Genomic DNA, 8,324 nt, shown 5'->3' with positions numbered 1-8,324 from the left:
TGAAGACTCTCAAAGCACTGAATCGAGATAGTCCTCTGACCCGTCTCCTCCATTCCTTGGGCAGATAAGGCAAACATGTCCATGGTGGTTGCGATGTGGTCACAGCCTCTCTTTCCCAGGGTGCTTCTGCCTCCCTCTGGTGCCTAAGGCCGCATACAAGGTGTTAAAGTGTTATTTGGGGCACTGAGAGGTGATTACGAAATTACAAAGATGTGGAATTTCTCCTGACAGTTCAAAGCACAGCTAAAGAGCACCCCACCTGTGCCTCTTCCAGGTCACTGCTCTGTGCTCCATACACTGTTGGCTTGGACTGGAGTGGCCTAGGCTCTACTTCTTCTGCAGATAGTTTTGTAAATGCAATCTGTTCAGAGATGTAGAAACAACCACCATGGGGACAACGGTTCAAAGAAACCCCCGTGGCCTGTCTCCACAGGGTTTGCCCTCGCATTTCCCTGGCGGAGGAAGTGAGACCCGGAGAGGTTAAGGAACTTGTTTGAGGTTGACACTAGCAGGAAGTGGCCAGGAGGGAATTATAATTCAGAGTCCAGCCATACCCACCACTGTGATGGTCTATTTTAGCTGGCTGGGCCCCATAGGCTGATTTTTTGGAATGTGGATTGCCAGGCCCTTCTTCCAATGCACATCTTCCGATGCACTCAAACCTCCAACCTTAAACCTGGTTCTGTGGTGACCAGAGTATGGTGTGCTTCTTGGAAGCCAGCACACATGTCATTTTACATTGACCAGCCCCAAGGTGGTCATTATATATTAGTTAAGAGACATTATATATTAGTTAAGGTGCCTCTAAGTTCCCGATCAGGCTAAGTGTCCAGATGGTGAATGACCTCTATTCCATAAGTACCATGCAATAAACACAAAGAAGAATTTGTAGTTGATACTCTATTGGGATTATATGTTTAGATAATCTCATATTTTCTGAGACTGTTCATTGGTCAATTACTATATTTTTAAAGAGGTGGTTCTCAACCCTCCTAATGCTGTGACCCTTTAATACAGTTCCTCATGTTGTGGTGACCCCCTCCAGCCATAGATTTTCATGGTTACTTCATAACTATAATATTGTTACTGTTATGAATCGGGCGACCCCTGTGAAAGGGTCATTTGACCCCCAAAGGGGTTGCAATCCACAGGTTGAGAACCACTGTTTTAAAACTATCTCCATGGAAGAAGCACACCAGCCTGTGTGATCCACGAGGTGCCAAACAGACCAGGTATATACATATATATACCATAGTGAATGATATATATGGTGTATATATATATGATGTGTATATATATGATGTGTATATATATGATGTATATATATATGATATATGATATATATATATATATATATACCACAGTGAATGAAGGGGGAAGTGCAGAGTGGAGACTCAAGGCCCATTTTTCGGCCACTGGAGGTCCCCTCACAGAGGGGTTTAGGAGGGGAGATGGGTCAGGGTGCAATGTAGTACCGATGAAGAACACAGCTTTCCCCCAGATCCTGGATGCTTCCTCCCCACAACTACCATGATCTGAATTCTACCTTGCAGGGCTGGATAGGACAGAGGCTGTACACTGGTACATATGAGGGCTGGAGGTACAGGGAATCCAGGGTGGATGATACCTTCAGGACCAAGGGTGTGAGGGACGATGCTGGGAGAGTGGAGGGTGAGTGGGTTGGAAAGGGGGAACTGATTACAAGGATCCACATGTGACCTCTTCCCTGGGAGAGGGACAGCAGAGAAGGGGGGAAGGGAGACTCCGGATAGGGCAAGATATGACAAAATAACGAGGTATAAATTACCAAGGGCACATGAGGTAGGGGGGAGCGGGGAGGGAGGGGAAAAAAAAGAGGACCTGATGCAAAGGGCTTAAGTGGAGAGCAAATGCTTTGAAAATGATTAGGGCAAAGAATGTACGGATGTGCTTTATACAATTGATGTATGTATATGTATGGATTGTGATAAGAGTTGTATGAGCCCCTAATAAAATGTAAAAAACAAACAAACAAACAAACAAAAAACTATCTCCTAAATGGATTTTTTAAATGTGGGGGCTAGTGGTGAAGTACTTCTTATTTGTTCTCCCTCTACATTTTTTATTTTTAATAAATCATTTTATTGTTATTGTTGTTAGATGCCATTGAGTCAGTTCTGAGTCATAGTGACCCTCTGTACAACAGAACGAAACACTGCCAGACCTTGAGCCATTCCTCACAATTGTTCTTAGGTTTGAGCTCATTGCTGTAATCACGGCATCAATCTAGCTCATTGAAGGCCTTCTCCTGTTTCACTGCCTGTGGTAGTTACATAATCTGGTGTCAATTTGGGACCTTGAGAGGATTAAGAGTGAAGGGGTGGAGTCTAGTCTGTCGGTCAGGTCATGGCCAATGAGGCCTCTGTGGGGGCATGGCTCTCTCCTGAGAATTCTGGGAAATCCAGTTTTTCCTCCTTGGAGGTGGGAAAGACTCTCTGCTCACTCCAGGGGAGACATTGCAGCTGACAAGACACATGGCACTACCTAGTGCCCTGAGCTGGAGAAGCCACACGGACCTCCCCTGATGCAACCAGACCACTGGAGCTGAAGAAGCCACATGGAGACCCCTGCCAGTGGTGAGATGCTTACAATGCCACTGGATCCAGAAGACTTCCAACCCATTGGCCTGTGATCTTCCTGTACTCGGTGTCATTGCATGTGTTTCATGAGGCTGAAGAGGATTTTATAATTGGTATCAGGCATATGGGCTAATATTGGGCTTAGGGACTTGATCTAGACTGGACTGGGGTGTTTTCTCAATATTCAACTGCTTTTGTATATAAAATTCTTTCTTATGCACATATGAGACTCCCTGGATTTGTTTCTCTAGTCTACCCGAAATAACACAATGCCCCTCCATTTTACCAAGCATGATGTCCTTGACCATAGAATCTTTCAAGTCCTTTCTAAGCAGTCCCCCAAACCCTCAAGAAGCAGAAACTCAGGCAGAGATTTGCAACCAGTGTTCATCGCAGAACTACTCACAATGGCCCAAAGGTACAAGTAACCTAAGTTCTCTTTAACAGAAGAATTGAAAAGTAAAGTGTGGTATAAACATACAGTGGAATAGTATTCAGTCAATGGAGGAATTAGCTTCTGCTCCATTCTATGGCTTGGCTGAATCTTGGAAACATTCGATACATGAAATAAATCAGATACACACACATACAAATATTATGGTCCTATCTGTGTGAAATATCTATAACAGGTAAATGTACAGAGGCAAACATTTGTTAGGGGTTACCAAGGACTCAGAATTGGGGGGGGGGGTTAGTGATTAATTCTATTTAATTAGCATGGTTTAAAAATGTTTTAGAAATGCATAGTGGTAATGGTTGTAAAACACAGTACAATTAATTTTTAAGGAATTGTGTATTTCAAATCAATTAAAATACCAAATTGAAGTATATATTCTGCACAAGAAAATGTAAAATTTAAAAATTCTTCATGGTGAGTGATGTGAAAGAACGAACAGGTTCCCCCAACTGACCTTGACTTAGGAAACATGCAGCAGATGAAGAGCAGGAGCAAAGCGGACTGTTTGTAAATATCCCGATATGTGCAAGGCCTGAGCACAAGACGGAATTTATGTTGGAAAAGAATTGTTGTTCACCTCACAGGTAGAACCCAATTGTCCCTTGAAACAGAACACGATTTAGCAGGATTCCCTAAATAGCTCCCTGATTTCCACCTGCTTCTTGCTTCTTCCTCAAGAGGGCGCCAACAGCCTGTCCCTAGAAAGGGCTTAAGTAATTGTAGGCTTCACATTGAATGTGGAAAACATCGCTCTACAGGAAAGAACCTGGTTATAGACCAATAAACCAATAATGAGACTTCCTATTTTAGTTTCAAATATCTCTAAAAACAAATTGCATTTTGTTTAAACCCAGGCTGATCATTAAACAAAAAAAATCCGGTGTCTTTGGGACTGGGAAGCTGTGAGGCTGGGTTCGTGGTCTCCAAGGGGGAAATGATGTTCGTGCATTCGGATCGGCAGGCTATTTTTCTGCAGGCTTAGTGGGAGCAGGGAAATTAAGAGAGACCTCGCCGTATGTGGGACTGGTGGACACAGCAGCAATCACACATTCGCTCCAAACAGGCTTTGCCAAAGCTCAGGCAGCAGCCATGGGAGAGGTGTGTCAAAGGAAGCTGAAGGTTTCTCTGTGGAACACACCCCACTCTAACACAGTCGAGGGAAATGCCATGCAAAAGAACCGAATCACCACTGTTGACTTGCTGTGTTCTCTCAACATTTGTTTTCCTCTGCAGCCACTGGGTTCATTTCTGACACTGCAGACTTTCCAATCTGTGTCTGTGTGGCAAAAGCCATCAAGAACATAAGCATCCCGCCACGTTTCCTGTGTGTACTTGAGTGTTCTGAAGCCAAGTTGCCTAGAGGGGCCTTTGAGTTCTTATTTTTGCTTTGTTTTGTTTTTAGGTGGTGAGATAATGACCCTAGGATAGGAGTCACTGTTTATAAAGGCTGTTTATCGAATGTAACATATAATAACGCTAAGATGTAATGATACACATACTTGTTACTTGTGCCATGCTATTAGGCATAGATGGTAAGCATTTTCCATAAGCAATACTATCTTTTGCTACCCTCGACTTTACCAAGCACGATGTCCATTTCCAGGGACTGCTATCTCCTCATGACATGCCCAAAGTACATGAGACCCAGGCTCACCAGCACTGCTTCTAAGCAGCAGAGCGGCTGCGGTTTCTCTAAGGCAGATTGGTTTATTCTTCTGGCAGTCCGTGGTGCATTCGGTGTCCTTTGCCAACACCACACTTCAGATATATAAACTCTGCTCTGGTCTGGGCTATTCATGGTCCAACTGCGGTTGCCTTGTTTGACTCCTTTCTCTAGCACCAAGCTCAGAACCTGGGTGACCTGATAGATTGTTGTTCAAAGAATAATATCCCAGAAACAAGTTTTCTAGAGAGCTTGAAGTCACATAGCCTCAAGATCTGACCCTTTGGCTTCTTTGCAGGCGTGGGAGTGGGGTTGATGGTATCACTGTATGGAGAGAGGGGAAGCTAGACCAAGGATGCAGCCACAGGAGAATTGGCAAGGCATCGTGGGGAAAGTTAATCCAAGAGAGTCTGTTGGCCAACACATTGAATGTAAAACAAGTTATTTCAAGGAGAGGGCAGGGAAAGAAGCCAGGGTTGTTGGGACATAGAAGCCCAGGAGTTAGGGCAGAGGCGGGGTGGTGTTGGGGAGAGCGAGTGAGATGGATCAGCAGAGACGGGGATCTAAGGCAGCCATTCTGCTCTGTTCCTTCAGGTTTTTCTCTGGGTCCTTTAGCTCCAAGAAAATTTTCTATAAACACTGCTTTTAATTAGAAAATAAATAAATGATAAAAAACCAAGTATGACCCAGACCGTTAAATCTGGATAAAATTTGGCAGTAGGGCTAAATTGGTAGCTTTGCTCTTTTGCCAGGGAAATAGGTGAGCAAGATGGAGACCTTTAGGAGAGGCAGCACCCCTAGTAGAAGAGGGAATGGAGAGGAAGCTGAGGCCTCATGATTTTGCCAAGACTCTGGCCTGTTTCTCTCTGCCCTACAGTGACATGTACACAGTGTTTCATGTTTACAGCAGCTGGGCTGACTGGCGAGTCAGCAGGTGTTTCCTGTGAAAAGCACCTTACCAGTAATTATCAAATTGTCTGCCCAGAATGGTAAAGTTTATGGGTGACACATCGATATCACAGACTGTCACATTAATTTAAGGCATTTGGAAGGGCTTTGAGGCCACATTCATAGAGGAAATTTGATCATCACAAAGGTCTTTCAAATAAACTATGTCAGGTGATGAAAAGAAAATATGACTCTTAAGGCCAAGATGCTAAGCATAAGGCAGAGGTTCCCACTCACCAGCTGTCCTGCAGGAGGAAGATGAAGTGATTGGCTCCCTTGGTGCCCTATCAAGCCTCACTGTGAGTCTGCAGCAACTCAGACGGAAGTGGGTTTTTTCTGTTTGGAGATGTCTGAACAGGATTGAGAGAATCTTCGCGCTAGCTCCATAAACTCAGAGGTGATTAGACCAGGGATATCTTGAAGTTTCTCTTGACCTAGCCCCTTCGTCAACCATGTGAAAATGGAGGCCTGGAAAGAGGAGGTGGCTTGCCCCAGAGTCACACAGGTGATTTAAAGCAAAACCTAGACTCGAACCTGGCTTCTTTCCATCCCATTGTGCTACAAACATTTTGCAGCCACCTTAAATTTCACTGCCATCTAGCATTCTTCTGACTGCCACAATGACAGAGGCCTTTGGGCATTTTCAAACCAAGACAATATATAAATCTAAAAAAATGAAAATAAAAAATACATTATTTATCAAATTCGTCACTTTACGAATATTTATTATGTGCCTATTTGGGGCTAGATGCTGCATCGGTTACTGAGCCATTATCTGAGCATCTGGTCCAGAGATAACGAGTGCACTGTAGTATCAGTGCCATGAGTTTCCTTTTGGTAAGTACTCTTCCATTGTGTCAAATGGATGGCTGCTCTGAGATAAGAACACTCTTGTCTTGAGTTATAAAGACAACTCTTTTGCTTAGTTATAAACAAAAACTCTTGTTTTTTGTTCTTGAAATATTAGTTTCAAACTAATACTTTCTACAGGTCCCTCTGCCCTCAAGTAAGATGCTTAAGCGCATACGCACACACGTGCACGCACACACAGGAGAAAAATTCGTGGAAAAACCTGATTGTCTTTTAATTCCATTTTCCATGTGCTTTTAGAAGCCAACTCATGTATGTATATGGCATATTTAATAGCAGTGAGCACAGCAAGGGCAGGGATGGGGAATACTGATGCTGCTGCTGAGTTTCAGTCATGAATCCTGAGGCTGATGTCAGAGCCCCTGAAAGCCAATAGGACTGAAGTCATTACTCCCTGAAGCACCTCTGTCTCCACCCTCCATACTCTCTTAGGGAAAAGGTGGTATTTGAAGCAAAAGGTTAGTCCTACAAATCATTCCTGCCCCTCTCTATTCCTTCCTCTGGCTCTCCCTCTGAGTTATGGATCTGTGTGTTGGGCAGGAGAACAGGTCATTGGTTACACTACTGCTCTTGGCTTACCTAGCAGAATAGAGCTGAATTTTATGTGCATTCTCTGTAGCTAAGGCCTACATAGTCCAGAAACATCCGCAAGTTTCCTTCACGCTTCTTCTCCACTATGCCCTGTGTCCCCAAGTCCCATAGATTGTTCCTTTAAACTAGATGAACTACTTCTCTAATTCCTGACTTCTGTTGAAACTCACAGGAAGTTCTGCTATGTCCTATAGGGTCACTATGAGTCAGCATTGACTCCATGACAGCGAGGTTTTAGAAAATGTTTTATTGCTACAACCAGAGGCCAGGCTGCTGTTCCCACAATACCGGAGAATGTAGCAATCTTCCTCTTCCCAACATCTTCCGAAAACATCAGCGTCGCCCATAACATTTTCCATGTAGATAGGTTCTGAATGTCACCAAATCACTAGACTCTCTCTATGGCTATAAATTTGAGCCTTTATATCATTTATTCTACGAGGGCTTCTTCATTACTTTTTGCATGAATAGAACCTAAACCTTTTAAACGGTCCTTCTATATCTTTTTACATTATATTCTACTCCCTGTAAGGAAGGTCAGCCCTCTTCCTATCAAATTCGTCATTATGGATTTAGTCGTGTCATGTGGCAGTTAGACTTCATGTTGACTTGGACTTGTGTAAGGGTGGAATCTAACTGGTCCATCAGGTCTTAGCCTGATGATGCCTGCTGAGGGTGTGTGTGTGTGTGTGTGTGTGTGTGTGTGTGTGTGTGTGTGTGAGAGAAGGCGGGGGAGAAAGAGAGAGAGACCTTTTATGAGAGATACTGGGGACCTTCTTTCTCTGCCCTTTCACCTTCCAGCTTGCTGGGACTCTGTTCCTGCTTCACGAACCTGAGAGCTGTTGGTGCCCTGTCCTATCTCCATTGACCTTGAGTTATGGATCCATGAAACTCTGCAGCCACCTGCCTGTGACCTTCCTGCCTCCCACGTCACCTTCCTGCGTCACTGGCCGGCAGCTACGTGAACCTGACAAAGGCCGTGGCTGGCATCAGACCCGTGGACCTAGTTGGATGAGGCTGGAATGCCTTCTTGCTATCAGATTACTTTTGACAAAGAACTTTTTCTTAGACATATATGAGTGTCACTGGTTTTATTTCTCCAGATGATACAACCTAATAATACTCTCTTTTAATTTATGGATTTTTGTTATTACTTGTTTGGTTCTTGCTCCCATGG

This window comes from Tenrec ecaudatus, chromosome 13 (assembly GCF_050624435.1).
Source record: "Tenrec ecaudatus isolate mTenEca1 chromosome 13, mTenEca1.hap1, whole genome shotgun sequence".
In the NCBI taxonomy this organism is placed as follows: Eukaryota; Metazoa; Chordata; class Mammalia; order Afrosoricida; family Tenrecidae; genus Tenrec; species Tenrec ecaudatus.
The sequence above is the reverse complement of the archived record's forward strand: the minus strand, read 5'-3'. Positions refer to the sequence as shown.